At 40.0% G+C, this 18,008-nt stretch overlaps 2 long non-coding RNA genes across 3 annotated transcripts in view; one reads left to right on the forward strand and one right to left on the reverse strand.

Moving 5' to 3' along the window:
- Positions 1-4,405, forward strand: part of LOC117282138 — a 28,046-nt gene extending 23,641 nt beyond the window's left edge. The window contains exon 3 of one of the 2 annotated variants that reach the window (XR_004512772.1): positions 4,179-4,405. This is a non-coding gene — a long non-coding RNA (uncharacterized LOC117282138). Of the gene's footprint in view, positions 1-38; positions 160-4,178 lie in introns of those variants that run through there. The other variant, XR_004512773.1, reaches the window with a different exon arrangement.
- LOC111861831 overlaps positions 1-18,008 on the reverse strand; it is a 501,275-nt gene that overhangs the window by 107,689 nt on the left and 375,578 nt on the right. The gene's annotated exons all lie outside the window — the stretch shown is intronic.

The following is an 18,008-nucleotide window of genomic DNA, read 5'->3' on the forward strand; positions in this document are numbered from 1 at the left end:
ATGGATCTATTAACATTCTTTTTTATTTTACTTTCAAGATTGGTACCAGCAGCTGGGATAGACCCCGCGAACTGAGTTCTCTTCATTCAGAATATGTGCAAATCGCCGAGACATATAGGCATCTGCAGTACTCTGTGACCTGATTTACTGTTACCGGGGTAATTGCCATCGATCCCAATTATTCAGCCTCCAGCATCTATCCGACTAAGAGAACTATGAAACGTCCACGATACAAAACCTTCTTTGATTATATCTAGAATACTTACAGTAAATAAAAATTTATGTGTGATATTCTACGAGTGCATCTACCTTACTTCATGTCAGAGCAATTTATATGTGAAGAAATCAATCTTCTGGGATGTGACACCGTGTAGATAATTTGTTAACCGACGTTTCGAAGGAACGTATCGCCTCCATTTCAGGGTAGAAGAAAAAGAAGAAAATCCGCGAACGAGGAACCAGCGTGAGCAATATATGTGTACGACTTACTCGCAAATCTCAGCCAGATATAACCCCTTCGTGTGGGTTCTTATTATCAACACTAAAAATTACCAGAGCCCGAGGGCCCCAACTATATACATACAAGTTTCATTACAATGGTTACAATCGTAGGCACATTTCACTGCTGTAAATTTTAAATAAAATTGCTAACCTAAGACTAGTAAATTATCACTTAAATACAGAGGAGATGAAGCTCAAGGGGACATGAATCAGTGGTAGCAGACAACTGCCGTGTTTCAACGTCGAGTCATACTGACTAACGTCGCAACTTCTCGTAATAAACCTGGAATATTTTAAATGCCAATTTATTATTATTTTTTTTCATTGGCGCTACAGTCCCAATTTGGGCCTGGGCCTAGGCCTACCTACATGAAACTCTCCCTTTCACTTCGGTTTACTAGATATTAGACGTAAGGTAGGACTCCTTGGGCGGGTGATCAGCTTGTCGCAAGGCATCTACCTGTACACAAACACAGAAAAACGCACACAAACATCCACGCCCTGAGTGGGATTCGAACCCACGATCTCGGCTTCCGAGCGAGCGAAGACAGTGCATGCCTTAGACCGCTCGGCTACCGTGACCGGCATTTATTATTATATTAATAATAATATTATTTTACATTATATGTCCAACTATGATTAAACATATAAATTAGTTCTTTAGACAGGCCTCTATTACTATTTTATATTAAAAAATTTTCAGAAATTTATAATTATTATTATTACAACACTTTGTTATTGGCCTCTGTGCTGTTAAGTTTGCATGTAAATAAACACGAAATTAATTGGGTTGAATTAATACTATTGTTATTATCATCATCATCATCATCATCATCAGTTGGTTATAATGTAACAATGCGGCCTCAATTTATTTTTGAAGCTTTGTGGATCATTTTCTTCGATTTCTAACACCCCCTCTTCTGCTGTTATTCCAAACAAAGCTATTTTACTTTTTCTGATTTTTTACACGTTCCTGCGATTTCCGACTCTGACGTTGAACAGGTAATTCGACTTCTCAGTCCGTCGAAGTGTGGCGGGCCAGAAGAAATCTCCAGTTTTATCTTCGAAGGTTTTTCAGAAGTTTTTTCTCATTTTTGAGTAAGATTTTTAATATTAGCTTGTTAAAAGGGAAGTTTCGCACTCTGTGGAAGCAAGCGGCCTTCGTGCCTATTTCAAGAAAGGTAGCAGTGTTCTAATTACTAATTACTAATTTAATCAATTTTTCCAGTATTTTTTAAAAGTATCCTCAGCTCTTCTTCCATTTTATATGTAAACTTCACCCATCTGAGCATGGTTTTATTAAATCAAAGTGTACTACAACAAATTTACTTACTTAATCTCTATCACAGTTTCTGTTGGCTCACAAGGGCAAACCGATTCAATATACTTCGACCTCAGCGAAGCCTAGATAAAATTCCTCGTACTCTCTTACTACATTTTCTTTTTATTTCTCTCTCTCTCTATTGCTTAACACTACTTCGGACCTTGGCCGCTTTTTCATTCTTCTTCCTATAAACAATCGGTAGGACTCCTTGGACGGTGGATCAGCCAGTCACAAGGCCGTTACCTACACACAGCAGAACATAGAAGGAATAAACGCAAACACATATCCATATCTTGAGTGGGATGCGAACCCAAGATCCCAGTGTTCGGGCGAGCGAAGGCGATTCATGCCTTAGACCGCGCGACCGCTATGATCGGTCTCTTGATATGTGCGCTTTCTTCGTTATACAGCAACTGGTTCTGAAGTTACTTATCATTGAGATCGTCTCTTGTTATGTGCACTCTCTCTTCGTTATACAGCAACTGGTTCTGAAGTTACTTATCATTGAGATCGTCTCTTGTTTGCACTTAGAGAACTCTTCTGCACCTTGTCCCATGCTGTCAGGAGTGCCACAGGACTTTTCGTTGGGACGTCTACTGTTTAATATTTTATTAATGATTTAAGAGCCAAAATTTTCATTTTTTTCGAATTTCTGCTCTCTGTTGATGATTTAAAAATAATTCGTGTCATAAAATGTCCTGAGGAATACTAAAAACCGACATAGACTCTGTACAGAAGTGGTGCATTTAAACATGTGTAGAAATCAACGTATTCAAAATAATATGATTGTTTTACAAGTAAAACTAACAATACCCATTTTAATTACTTTTGTTTGATCTATTAATCGTACGAACTGATTTTGTAAATTATTTTGGGGTTATAGATATAAAACTGCATGCTCATCGTCATGTGAACTACTTGTATTCTCAGCACTGAAACTGTCAGGAATAATTCGTTTCGTCACATATAACCCTTCTTCTTTGAATAGAGTAAAAGTTGCGTACCTTAATAAATTCAAAGTCTGAATAAGCGTCTCTCGTCTGGAATAACTTTCGTTTAGCAGATTCTAATAAGGTGGAAAATATGCAAAGGAAGTTTATAAATTTATGCTATACTCGATTTATTTAGGCCAATTCCTTCTGTAATTAGGAATCAATATCCAATTATTTATATTTTAAAAAGCTTTATTCCAGGCGACAAAATCTTGACGTTTTATTTCGTATTGACGTTTTCAAGAACAAAAGTGACTCTTGTCCTATTATGGATATTGTTGATCTCCTTGTACCCACTATGTAAATTTGGGCTTTCACACCTTTAACGTCAGTAATGTCTTAAACCTTAGCCCTTCAACAAGGTGCATCACGGCTGCTAACAACATCTGGAAATCTCTGGACGTTATCAGTAAAGATAACATCACCCTTCAGGATATATTTTCCTTTGCTTAATCCTACTGAGTAACATCATTATTGTGTTATCTGTATTATTTTATTGCCTACGATTATTTTTTTTAGTTCCTTGTGGTGGGCTGAGACTGAGTCCACTTGGTACGTCTGCCACTAGTGAACGATTTTACCAGCCCCGGATGACAGTTGATGAGTGTCGAGCAGTCGGTGGAATGAGAATTTACAGAGGAAACCGAAGTGCTCGGAGAGAACCTGCTCCAGTGCCACTTTTCCCCCAAGTTCCACATGACCTGACCTGGGTTCGAACTCGGGCCGGCACGATAGGAAACGAGCGACTAACCTTGACGTATGGCACGTTTTAGGATTAAATTTTAGTCTAATTGCAGTTCCAGTTCCAGTTCTAGTTCATGTTCCAGTTCCTGTTCCAATTGCAGTTCTAGTCTTAGTCTAGCTTTAGTTATATGCATACACCTTCAGTGTTCACCTGTTCTAGGCCACTTGCTGTTGGTGAGCACATGAATACAGGAACTAAAATAAACTGAACTATTATAATTGTTGTGTGGCTGCTGTCTTTATGTTGTGTTTGTCCTTATTGTGATTACCAGTATCTACACTGTGCTGTGTCTGTAAATGGCTGCGAAGCTGATGGCTCGGCAGTTGAATAATACATAATTGAATTAAAATATTAGTATTAATATTATTACTATTATTATTAATTTAACCTTCGGACTGTTGAGTAATCTCATAAATACATAAATACAGAAATGAATATAATTAATGTTGACCTTTGCCCTTAATAGAGATGATATGCTTGCAGCTTAATTTTTAGAATTTGTTGTCTCTTCCTCTAATTATACAGAATTTTAGAAAATATAGGTATAATTGTAAGGGGTTACAAATATATATCATTTTGCTCTTCATACGCAGAAACGGATTGTTATTGTTCCCAGGAGCGCAACAGAATTCAGCCACAGTGCCTCGCGGGATTGTAACTCACAACATCTGGGAAGGAGGATAGCCATCGGCCGAAGGTGTGGTACCGTGCTCCCACGGCACTAGCCGCCGCCATGTTCACCGATCTAAATCTGTGTCGTTATGTTCTTATAACCAATATTTCAAGAATTTTTTTTCACGCTACAACTACCTTCAATTATATTTTTTTCCTTAAAATGTGACCTTCTTATGCAACCAATAAAACTCGAAATTTAAACGCCTTTCTAAACACTGAGATCTAAACCCGGGAGAGGATTATTGCCTACTCAGAAAGGGAAAAAGAGGTGGAGGAAGAGGGTAAAAAGAATGAAAATAAAAGACAAGGATTTTCTTTTAATTGGGACTGTTTTTACATAGTTCTTCCTAAAACCGTAAATTAAAACTTCCTGCCTCATTAGACGTTCACTAAATTACAGCACGTTTGGAAAGATAAAAATATAACAAAAAAGCTTTGCCCGTTTAGGGCTCAAGAGTTGTTTATGGGGAACATAATACAATTTGCAGTGTGCACTTGTGTAATGTGCCTTCTCTGTGAAGCTCTATGAAGGACAGATTGCAGGTATACACAGTATGTTCTATCCATGTAGTTATGTTAACCTATTCATAGCTGCGTTTTAAATAGCTAAATTTCTCTCTCCTTCCGTGAGTTAATTTTATGCTGCTAAAAATTCCACAGTTGACTAGTTTAAATTTAATTTGTTGTACATTACATTCTCCGCGACTCATATTAACTGGCCACGAAACTTCGTCTGGAAGTCAGTTTGACAGAAGATATTCCCTGTGCAAAATTATCATTTACAATGGCCTATCAGATATTACACCTGGCCCGTGAAGTGGAGAGAATATTCACGAACCCAACGCAACATCAGGGCTACGTGCTGCACCTACAAATATTTGAAAATCTAGTATTATTGGAAGTTAATAAGCAGAGTTTGCAAGTACTAAATCTAAGCATACTAATAAATCTAATGACAATGTATATATGCCTACTGAAAGTTCATTAAATGGAAGTACTGAGGAACTCTTTTCCGCTTAAAAGCAATATTTCGGGTACTGGTTTCCGCCTCCGTCCTCAGGTAAATTCCTACTCAGTTAGGCCCAGTCAAGAGAGCTAGTCCATATTTCGGACACCAGAACCAACACAAGACAGGATGCATAAACCAAAGTAATCTCCTGCTGATTGTTTTTGTTGTGTTTGGTTCATACATCCCCTCTTGTGTTGGTTCTGGTGTCCGGAGAGAGGGGCTAGCTCTATCGATTAGCTCAACTGAGTAGGCTTTACCTGCAAACTGAGACACATTCCAGTCTTCTAAAAAGTTGTTTTTAAACAACAAAACTCAAGATAATGAATAATGTACAAAACGTCAATAATTTTATTAATATGCCATCGTCACAAAATCTTAGATTTTACTTTTCTGCTTGCTCTGTCGTATTTGCCTTTCAGAGTAAGCATGTTCTTCAGGTGTTACATGCAAAACCTTTAGGTTCTTTCACTTATATGCTGATGTACTCTGTACCACACAAATGATAACAACGGAGATGTCGTCACAAAAACAATACATTTTATTACAATGTTATGCATACCATATTGGTTCTACTGTTCCGTGTCTAGCCTAGCTTAGCACGAGTCTTTATTAACATGCCTATTAGAATGGATGGCAAACCACAACAAGAAATTATGGTAAGAAATAATCACCTGCTTTGCTTTGATACCACACGGACCTCATAGTAAACGACGCCTCCAACAATTCTTCTGCCTTGGGATCGTGTTTACCGTTTGTTATGTAGTAACGATACAAGGATAGAGACCAGACTTTCCTTTGACTAGACAAGGACCGCAGAGAAAATGAAATGTTCAGTAATTCTTCTATTGTTGCTTGTGTTCGTTACCGCAGGAATTTTTTGCCGAATCATTATCTGGCATCGAAATGATGGGTAGACTTAACCGAGCCGTTGCCTTGCAACGATAAGAGAGACACAAACACTGCCACACAGACTGATGGGAGGGATTTATGAAGTACGGAACTAAGATGGGCTCAGTTCTCGCGATACATCGAATTTCATTAAGATTAGTTCAGGTAATCAAAAGTAGATTGGGGTGGGGGGGCACCTAGACATACGCACAGGATGCAAAGCATATAAGTATACTTTAAGAAAGCAGTCTTCTGGGATTTGGCACCGTGTATATGNTGTGATAATGAGTTCATCCAATACGTATGACATTGGGGCCCAACTTGTGTCCTGGTGCACGAACTATTTCTATCCTCTAAAAGTAATCGAATAAAGTAGATGCGTGACGCAAAAAAAAAAAAGGAGACTTCACCATCTTAGAGTAATTCAGAGATCTCCACCAGTTGATTTTCGTCTAGAAACGTTCCTGTTTAGTGCCTACCCTTCCTCCCATTAGTCTATTACGAACATCGCGAGATAAAAGCAAGAAAGCTGGTCAGTAGTGGAATAACAGCTAAGTATTACATTGATCTTATGACCACTTCCACCAGAAATGCCCTTTAGGGACTATTTAATGTACAAAGCCTTAGGCAATGTTGTGCACTGTCACCAAAGTGTAGAGCATATTTATTAACTGCAAGGAGAAATAAGATAAATTAAATCCATTTATATTTACAATCGGAAGTTGGAAAACGCGCACAATCAGAACAAAACAAAACAAAACTTCCTGATTTTCTTAACCCTCATAAATTTCAAGAATTTTAATATTCTGTTTAGACCCCATTAAAATTCTCTTTGATCATTCCAATAATTACAGATCTTAAAAAATTCTGCATTCTTCGTGGACCATAATTCAGGACTGGGTTTTTGGTATGAAATTCTTCAACCCTTTTGACATATTTCGGAAATTAAGCTCTGTCGTCAGGAACTACATCCATAATATTTTTAATCCACTGCATTTCAAATCTTTTGATCCCGAGGTATCTCGTCCCAATTTACGTCCTTCTGGCACCGTAATTTCTACTAATTTCTTACTTCTAATTCGTTACCTATGAAGTCTCGAAGGCCCAAATTTAATATTCTGGCTGAAAGAGCATATGAACAGTAGTTTCATATTTCACGGTTCATTCACTGCCTGTAATTACAGGTCCTATAAATTTAAAATTTCCCATCCTATACCTAACTAAATTTATTGTTTTCCTCAGTTATTTGGGTCTCCAACACATTTTCTGTTGTTACAGGTCAACTGTACGTTTCATCCCCTGAATCTGTTATCAGTTTTTGCTTTCATGATGATATCGTCTTGCCTCTTTTCTTGGGTTAGTTCACGAGAATATCGGTATCGAAACGATACGGCGCCGGACCATAGCATGATACATGAATGATGAATCGGAAGGGATTTCGAAGGGAATGCTCATAGCACAATCGAAGTAAACAAGTAAAACTGTTCCTGTAACAGGCCGTGGATGCCCATTGAGTCGTGAGACGTCGAGGTTCCCACATTTTCTAGACAATCGGCACACAGCAGGCGGTGAGGTTATCAGCCTTACACCCCAGCCTCTCTTTACCCCTACGAAGATTCCTGGTACTCGTTCCTGTTTTGGGCTGAGTCGATCCCAGGACCATAATGCGGCTGGAAGGAATAGATCAATTGAAAAATCCAATGACCTAATCAAGAATCGAACCCGCAACTTTCTTCTTTGTAGCACAGTACCTCAATCAGCTACACTACAATGTGGGTACTTTCCCGAATTTATGCGGATGGAAGGAGGAAAACCACGAATTCTTCGTCCAGGACAACAGGTGTTCCGGCCAATTTTCAAACCGAACACATCTTGAATACAAGTCTACAACGTTACTTTTAGATGGTAATCCTTTGTAGATAATTATGTTCCCTCCGCGAGCAAGGAACCAGCTTGAGCATGTGACTGGTGTCAAGCTGCTTCCTCGTTCGCGGATTTTTTATACCCTGAAGATCGAGGTGATACGTTCCTCCGAAACGTCGGTTTACACAATATCTACACGGCGCCATGTCCCAGAAGACGGAATTCTTCAAATACACCGCCGTGTAAACCTAAAATCTTCACAGTTCTTATCATCTTAGATATAACGTCTTGTAGTGCGTTAAATGTCTACTGACGTTACAGAAGAACATGTTGCCTCCATCTTCAGGGTCTGCTCGCCACCCGTTTCACTGCGATTCCTTGCTTGGCTTATTCTTTTACCCTAAAGACAGATGCGGCATGTTTCTTCGAAGTGTGTGTTGACTTACAAAGGACTACAAGATACTATATCCCAGAAGATAGAACAATTCAAGAAAAAAAAGTATTCGCGCTAATATGAACTGGCTTGTACATAAGTCTATTATTAGTAAAATACATAATAAATACCCGATCATGCCGCGCCTATGTTGACTGAAGATTTGGTTTCACAAGCTTTAACAGGAGATTTAAGTTGCAGCAATGGTTGAGTAAGCAGCAGAAATATAAAGCGGATTATACACAGGATTTCTGCAGAGGTTAATGCAGTCCTAATTAAAGCATGAAATGGGAGTTGCTCTACCAGCTCAGTGGTCGGTATCTTCTGATGACTCCAATCTTAGGTAGGGTCTCTTTTTCTAAGTGTAAGTTCAAGTTATAAGGCTGAAATATGTACTGCACCAACAGATGTACAAGTATTGCTGGTATGCACACCAGTGCACCTCGAACAGGCTAGAGAAACTGTTGCTATACAGCAAGTACGGATCTACCGCAGAGAACAGAGTGCAGAAATCAGAAGAAGGATGATAGATCGCCTCTGATTGTTATTTTATGGCCCCATTCTGAGCACAGGGAAAAGCGTTGGCTGCCATACAGAATGCGTGGATCGCAAGGTTGTACGAAGTGACATATGTAATTGAAGTCACGCAAGTGAAACGCTTCTGCACGCAATGCCAAGTGTTAAATAATAGTCCGCGTGGGAGGTCCATGTAACCTACCTTGAATGGCGTGCCTAGAACTGATGTGATACACGCCTGAGCATTGAAGATTCTGTTTCCCGGGTTTAAACAGTTCACAAGGTCACCATGAATGATTCTTTATCTACGGTCTCTGTTACCTTAACTGGTATAACAAGCCACTATAAAGAAGGAAACAAATACACTGGCTGTACTTAACCTTACTGTGGCCACACCTGAAAATAATGGCGTCTATCTGTATATAGGCCTATTTGTTTCGATGGCTGAACATAGTTAGACCCTCACAGGACCAGCATCAGTGGAACAGTTTTCATAACACTACAGTCAAAAATCTAGATTTACATGTTATTATTAATTCGTTATCTCGTAAGGTTTAAAATTAATAAACAGGTCAAAATCAAAGTTATGTTACGACCGACGGTCAGCCGGCCAGTCTCTCTTGGAATAAGGCACCCATCTGGGGCTTACGACCAGATTTTTATTACTGTCAGATATTTTCAGGCTTGTTGATGTGGTTCGCTCTCTCTGACGAGAGGACGCGTCTGTCGTTTGCCAGAGTCACAGTAACAAGTCTGTTTTCAGTACGTACAATTTACATTTTACATGTTGTTAAATGTATGTAAAAGTAAAAAATTAAAGAGTAAAGGTAAAGCTATCCCTGTACCAGGCCGAAGGCCCATAGTGTTGTGAGACGTGTGAGAGTGAAAGATCTAAATTACGGTTGTTTTCTCTATCACTTCAATATTTATATTGGTTGCTACCTCTCGGGAAATATATTAAGCCTGCGTTTCGTTTACGTCATTTTAAAACGTCGGCCTTCGCTGTAATTAAATAATCTATATGTTAGATACGAAATCTTGGCTTTTTAATCAAGTTGACAATTTTGCAACAACCGTTCCTGCGGTGGCAGCCGACTGCCAATTTACAGTTATATTTAGTAAGGTAACAAGTAAAATTGGAATGATTAAGTCAAGAAGGATGAGGTGGGCAGGGCATGTAGCACGAATGTTGGAGACGAGGAATGCGTATAGGATATTTGTGGGAAAGCCAGAAGGAAAGAGACCACTGGGAAGACTAAGGCGTAAGTGGGTGGACAATATTAAAATGGATCTTAGAGACATAGGATGGGATGGTATGGATTGGATTTAATTGGCTCAAGATAGGAACCAGTGGAGGGCTCTTGTGAACACGGTGATGAATCTTTGGGTTCCGTAAAATGCTTGGAAATTCTTGAGTAGCTGCAGAATTGGCCGTTCCTCCAGAGCCGCTCAGCTCCGTGAGTAAGTATAAGTAAGGTAAGATAAACAGCTTTTGCATTTAATTTGGATTAAAATAATGCTTATAACAACAAAATTCTTTAGGCCGACCAGGGGTCTTTCAGACCTGCTACATTTATGGAAAATATAGTTTGTAGGTTTTATGAAATAAACAAAAACAAACATGGCCTATGTTATGTTACTAGGTTACTGGAAACTAGGCATTCTTAGCTTGTATCCAATATTATTAAGTTATATGCATTACTTGATAGGACAATGAAGATGTTGATGAATAAAACTGGGAGCCTCTTTTAAAAATAATGCGTAAAGCAAGTGGCAGGAAACTGCAGGAAAATTCAGGGGCTTATAAGAAGCTGTACCATTCGTGTCCTTCACCATCCAGAGGGGAAAAATAATTGAAGATGAGATAGGTGGGGCATGTAGTACGTATGAGAAGGGAGAGAAATAAATATAAACTTTGGCCTGAAGACCTGGAGGAAACGAACCCTTCAAGATCTATCGTAGGCCTAGCTGGGAGGATAATAATAAAATGGTTCTTAATGAAAAAATGGGAGGATGTGGAGTGGAAGCATTTGGACCAAGGCAAAGACAGGTAAAAGGCTCTTGTGAACATGGCAGTGAATAGTCAAGTCCTGTACAAAGCGGGAATTATTTGCTCTGCCTTGGAGTGATCGCACAGGTTGGAAAGGATGATTCGAAAGAAGCGTGAAGAGAATTCGGAGACCTATATATGCTTACTGCCTACTCTTCTACTTTTCGTCAGATCATCTTTGCAGTATATTCGAAGATACCACCAATCCGATAAACCAGTTGCATAAATTTGAAGGCCTAAACGTTTTGTATCTGTATGAAAGTCTATACCCTGAGAGCACCAGAACTTACGATATTGTGCTGATGAACAGGACGATAAAAATTGCCAGCGTTAGCATGAGAAAGTGCGCGGTTTTACCCGCCCGTTCACCGAGACCGGCTGCTATTACTTCCACTATGTGCTGGCTTCTTTGAAATGCATCGCGTTCAGGCTCACATTTTCCTTCACTGCAACAACTTTCCACGTAGACCGTACCAAACGTATATCGTTCTTTTGAAACGATATGCGCATAGTTCAGAATGAGATGAACAGTTTCATTTTTACTGTTTCAAACTGAAGATTAATGCGCAATTAAACGGAATTTTGTGGATACTGCAACAAATATTCGGGAGCCATGGATACCAACATGTGACGGAGTGTATTTAGACTGGACACAAAAATCAACAGTCCTGCTGACACAACTTTCCATCGTTCTAATGAGCCGACAACTAAAGTGCTAGTTTCAGCGATTGTTGGAAAGGCACTTCGTGGAATTCTTGTTCAGGAGTTTCGAACGGTTTAAAGGGGAAAGGGGGGATGGGGTGGAGGCCATATTGGTTTGCAAAGCGCTAAATTTAAAGCACAGTAAATTTTGTAAGCAAAAGTTGGAACAAACAAATGCACGTCTACGACGCTAAAATTCGAGTTAAGATTACGTAACCCTTAACCATAGAACACACGTATTGTTTCCTTTAGGGCTATTGTGAGTTGGATTTTCGATACCTGGTTATAAATGTGGGATTTACGTGAAATATAAAATCTGTTAAAATTAGTCCTAGCGGGAAAAAGAGGAACTGCGTGCGTCATGGCGGCTAAGTTGTTGCTAGGAGAAAACTTTTATGGCCGCCAACACTTTTACGCGTCCTGATTGGTCTCCAGTGAAATATACGGCGGCCATCTTTGGCCCTCAATGGGGGAAATACTTTACATAATTTATGAAACCCAGCACGTCCCAACTGTTATGAAAGCAACCAATAGGAATGCAAGAGGTGAATACTGAAGGGCGGTGTCTCTGTAAAGTTTAAGTGGTGACGTAGTATTGACGTCTAACCAAGAATGAGAGGGTTAAGGATTTGTGGGTGTGTTTAGCCACCTCTGGCACCCTCCTAATGGGTACAAAAACCCTTATCCTGAAATTATCACAATCTTTACCTATGCTTTGATTTCTACAAATAGTAACTAATGCTTAATCAAGGTAGTGGCCAAGCAAAATTGTCTTGAGGGCTTTTGTGGGAAGCGAAAAATTTATATTAAGAATCAGAACATAAATTAGAGGTAATTACAGAGTCAATTAAGTGTAATAACTCTTACATAATAAATTATAGAACAGAATCCTGCTTTCCGTTTTAAAGTGCAATTCTCTGTGTTCATACTGCGAGATACCCCTGCCTGCTATTTTTTTAATATGTGATATGCATAAGGTTGTTGTTTGGAATGAAGCAATTAATGAGCTGTTCAAATAATAAATACTTTTGGTCTGCGGGCTATGTTTCTGTAGCTACTTTATTAGCCAATCTTGCCGCTTATGCTTCACGCACTACATGTTCTTCTGACTGCTGTGACGAGCAACTTTACCTCACTTCCTTTGCAATGACTGTGGATCGATCGCCTTATCAAAAAGACCTCATTTTTGGGACAATCCCGAGCTCAGATACAATATCAGATACGTAATATCTTGCAAAATAAATTAGTAAGCGTCGCAGTAGGGGATTATTTCAATTGACCTAATCCTTCCAGCCGCACTATGGTCCTGGGGTCGATTCGGCCTCTAACAGAAATGAATACCAGGAATATTCCTGGGGGTAAAGGGCGGCCGGGGCCTAAGGCTGAACTCACCGCAAGCCGTGAGCTGATTGTTTAGGAAATGTGGGAGTCTCAGCATCTCACAATCCTATGGGTTTCCACGGCCTGTTACAGGGATACCCTTACCTACTTATTAGAATACGGGAGTGGGACCCGTGAATGACTGCGGTGGCGAGTGCCAGCGGCAAATGTAAACGACAGATCCGTCCTCTCGTCAGAGAGAGAGCCCAAAATCAGCAAGCTTGCAACTGCCTGACAGTAATAAAAATCTTGTCGCGAGTCTCAGATGGGTGCTTTCTTCCAAGACAGACTGGCCGACTGAATGTCGGTCGAAACATAAGACTCGACTCGACAATTAATCTAATGATTCCTCCCAGCTATTGATTTCAGTTTTTAGTATTGTTATTCACTACATCCATATTGTCGCCGTGATCTCATTTCACAAATTTGACAAATATTTATATCGAAAATTCATACGGTAATTATCAACCAATCAATCATATTTAATGAGAAATGCCCAATGTATGGTCAGCGATCACCATGTTGTCATTTTTTATTTTCATGAGAGTATCTCAACATAATGGGGTCGATTTCCGCGAAAGTAAAGCATCCGGGGTGTGAAGCTGACCACTCACATAAATCTAGTGCCGAGAAAAGACTGGAGGATCCATACCTCCACTCCCTCGTATGTCTTCATGGTGTCAAGCTTAAATAATTAAGCACAGTGAAAATTGTAATTAGGCCTACGTGTATGTTACCCAAACAAATTAGACAGGCCTATTTTTCGTAGCCGTTTAAAACACAGTAAATTTACGCCGCTCATTAAATGATATACAGGCCTTATCATTTTTCGGTCCAATTTCGCGAGACCGTTATAGGAATGTTGTTAAAGAAAGGAAATTGAGAACAGTCAAAATACGATATCCTGCTACTTTGTGTTATTGAAACCAAGTATCGTGGAGAACTCTCAGTTACTTTCTATACTTTTTTTCGATGGCTCTTCCAGTCCTTTTAGGGCCCAGGCCTCTTATTCAGTTCCGTAATCATTTTTCAGAGACGGTAGGATCCCTTGGATTGGGGCTCAGCCCGTCGCAAGGCCTCTACCTAAACACAGTAAAACACAAACAAAATAAACGCATACACTCACCCAACATCCATGCCTTAACTGGGATTCGAACCCCCCCGATCCCGACTTCGGGGCGAGCGAAGGCATTACGTGCCCTAGATCGCGCTAATACTGTAACCGGCTACTGTCTAACTGTCTTAACGAATAACGTCCAAGTAGTTGAATCACAGGGAAGATTTTATACCCTAGCTGGTAAGAAAATATGCGCTTGGAGAAATGTAATTTATATTAACTTTTTTGTAGGAAGCGCCTAATTGCACGGAATATCCTGCCTAGCAAGAATTAGGCTGAATATGAACAGCTGTTTCATGAAACAGCACAAATATAACGTATAATATCTAATGAATAAAAGTCATCAGAACGTGATTTTCGCAAATGCTATCAGCTGGTCTGTTCGTAACGAAGAGAAACTACTTGCAGGCCACAGGCCTATAGAAAGAATTTTATTCTCAGTGTCCCACACATTGTGGGCCAGAGCAATGTAGGCTTCATTTAAAAATAACGCAACACCGTATCTTGATATACTCGATTATTTTTCTTTTATTAATCGCAACAGAGTCTGTCTATGCAGAAACACAGATAAACCTCCATAGTTCTTTTATTGCTAGTGGGGTGGTACTAAGTCCCTTGTACTGCTGACACTTCTGGCCTATTTTACGAGCCACATATGATAGGTGAGGTTCATTGTGGAGCAATTGGTGGAATGCAGTTTGGCAGTGGGAAACGTAGTACTCGGAGAAAACCTGCCCCAGCGCCACTTTGTCCACCACAAATCCCACTTGACCAGACCCGGGATTGAACCCGGGTCGCCGCGGTGGGAAGCCAGCGACTAACCGTTTGAGCTATGGCGCGACCTAACCTCCATACCTTTATTGCCAAGGAACTTAAAAAGGTGAGGTAAACAGGCCCAGTCACGCAATGAGATAAAATAAGCAGGAATACGGAAATAACCACTAATCTTACAATACAATAAAATTTACCGTTTGAATTAAATTAACAAATAGGCCTATGTAACAGTAACAAGTTTGTAGAAAATTACCAATATGAGACTCATAAAAATATAAAGTTGTTCTTCTGCTTAACTAATTCAGCACTAAGCCAAGGCGGCGTATGGGGGAGTGAATGTACAGATCCATATTTTCTTGATCTTTTCACTACATATAGGTGAGTGGTCAGCTTCACACCCCGGCCGCTTTACCCCGGGGGAAGCGCACCCCGTACTCATTGCATAGGAGTTTAGGTGGACACCAGAGCAGGTGTGGACGGCGTGGAGAATGGAAAATCCCTGCACGAAGCGCACCCCGTACTCATTGCATAGGAATTTAGGTGGACACCAGAGCAGGTGTGGACGGCGTGGAGAATGGAAAATCCCTGCACGGACTCGAACTCCAACCCCTTTCAGCTCGTAGCCAGTCGCTATACCTACTGCGCTATCTCGGCTCTTCATATTAGATTCATAAATAACGAAATAACTAACTAAATGAAGGCGAGCCTTCCTTATGAATGTAACAATGGCTTAGCTATTCAATAGATTCCCAACATTTTATGGAACCAGAAGGTTCATTTCAGCCGGTCACGGTAGCCAAGCGGTCTAAGACATGTACTGTCTCCACTCGCTTGGAAACCGGGATCGTGGGTTCGAATCCCACTCAGGACATGGATGTTTAATTTGTGTGTGTGTACAGGTAGAGGCCTTGCGACGAGCTGATCACGCGCCCAAGGAGTGCTACCGAATGTGTAAGATCTAGAAAAACCGAAGTGAAAGGAGAAGTTCATGGAGGTAGGCCTAGGCCCACTTAGCTGTAGTGCCAAGGGAAAAGAAAAGGTTCATTTCAGTGTCCATAGCGACCCCTCGGGTTTCCCATATTGATCGAGGCTATTATCTCCCTTTCGATTTCTTGAAGAGCCAGTTCAATACTATCTTTCCATCTGTACTCAGGTCATCCTAGAAGCTACTTTCCTTCAGGTTTTTCTGTTAACAGTTTCTTCTCATACCTCTCCCATTCGCGCTACATACCACACCCAAATTAGTCTCCTCTAAAAACACTATATAGAGAGGAGTATACGTTATATACCGCCTCATTAGGTTTACGTAATTTTCTCCAAACTCCTGCTCCACATCGGTCTTAGGTCCAAATATTCTATTTAGAGCACTATTCTCAAATATCATCAGTCTAGAATTACTCGATTTTTTATTTTCTCCATCAGCCGGTATTCTAGAAAATAGAAAACACGACTTTTTTCCGTCCTCAGGTGGGGGGAGACACCTACTCAGTTGGACCCTTTACAAAGAGCTAATCTCAATCATAGCTCTTTCTAAGCGGCCCAACTGAGTAGGTGTCTCCCCCCCCCTCATCTGAAAACGGAAACAGATCCAGTTTCCGAAATATCGTGTTTTCTATTTTCTACAATACCGGCCGATTGAAGAAATTCAAAATTCCAGTAAGTCTGTGTGTCATACAGCATCGTCAGAACCCTTTAGAACCTAATCATTAGTCTATTTTCCTCCTTAAACACAACTTGACCCAAATAGTAGCTGTATAAAACACGGGTTCTAATTTTTACGTATTTAGATAGAAAATAAGACGAAATATTGTGAACTCAAAGAGAGGAAGCGCTTCCCTGAATTTAATCTACCCTTAATTTATTCATGAACGCTACTCAGGTTCTTTGTATAATTTCAAAACATCTGAACTTTGTTATATTTTCAAAGAAACTACTACTTGTCTTTATATTATGAATTCGTCGCGCATTCTGGTAAAGGCATACGATTATATGCCCAATTATATCTGTATTTATTTCATTATCGACAGGATAAGTAGCTTGTAATGGAGTTTGTATTCTCTTTTTATGGCATTTGTGCTTTCCCCCCAGAAAATTAATAACATTGGCGTTGAACAAGTGCTGTTATCCAATCAATTTCAGTCCCACCTGGTTTCCCTGGACTTTTCAAATGGCATATTATAAAGCAAAGTTGAAGAGCACTAGCGATAAAACATCTCCTTGTTTTACATATTACACAAATATTTCCATGCAGGACTTGAATAGGTCTATAGGCTTAAATGAAACATATGTAGACTAATTACTCCATTTAGTTTCATAGATCCCCAAACTTCATGAGAATACTGAAGAATATCTTTGTCGTAACCGAACCACAGGAGTTTTTAAAATCTGTAAAGACTTACAAAACTTCTAAAGAAATTACGCCCAAGCGTAAATGTCGTACGTATGTGGATTTAAAGACGACATTACTAAAGAAACTAAACTCAGTGGCCCGTATTCCGCAAGCCAGCTATACCGACCGAGCTACCGTCGCGTGTCGGCGAAGTAATGACGACATTAGAAAAAAAAAACTCCGTGGTTTTAGTACACAAGCGAACAATACCGACCGAACTACCGCCGCTTGTAGGCGAAGTTAGTGCCAACTTTAGCGGATAGAGGGTGTCGCGTGGTAAGCGCAACGTATCCCCACGGCCGTTAATTTCAATTTTCTAGAGTAGCGCCTGGAATCGAACCAGGACCACTGCATCTGTAGCCAGGAACTCTGACCACTATATTATAGAGGCGGTCACATTACACTGAAATTAAATCTAGATAGAAAGGAGCAGTATAATTAGCATCGTAGAACAATACACGCAAATATCCCATTCAGTTTTATATATCTTGGAGCCTATTCTCAAAGTGAACTTATAACTGCTTTCTAACGTAAATTATGCAAATTGCAGGAAGTCTTCTATGTAGGTCTATGAGCACACAGGCCTAAGGCTATTCCGTTAGAAGTCCTATCCAGTAATCAAACAAGAGAAGATACTTAAGCTATTAAGG

Source organism: Cryptotermes secundus, unplaced genomic scaffold (assembly GCF_002891405.2).
Source record: "Cryptotermes secundus unplaced genomic scaffold, Csec_1.0 scaffold180, whole genome shotgun sequence".
NCBI lineage: Eukaryota > Metazoa > Arthropoda > Insecta > Blattodea > Kalotermitidae > Cryptotermes > Cryptotermes secundus.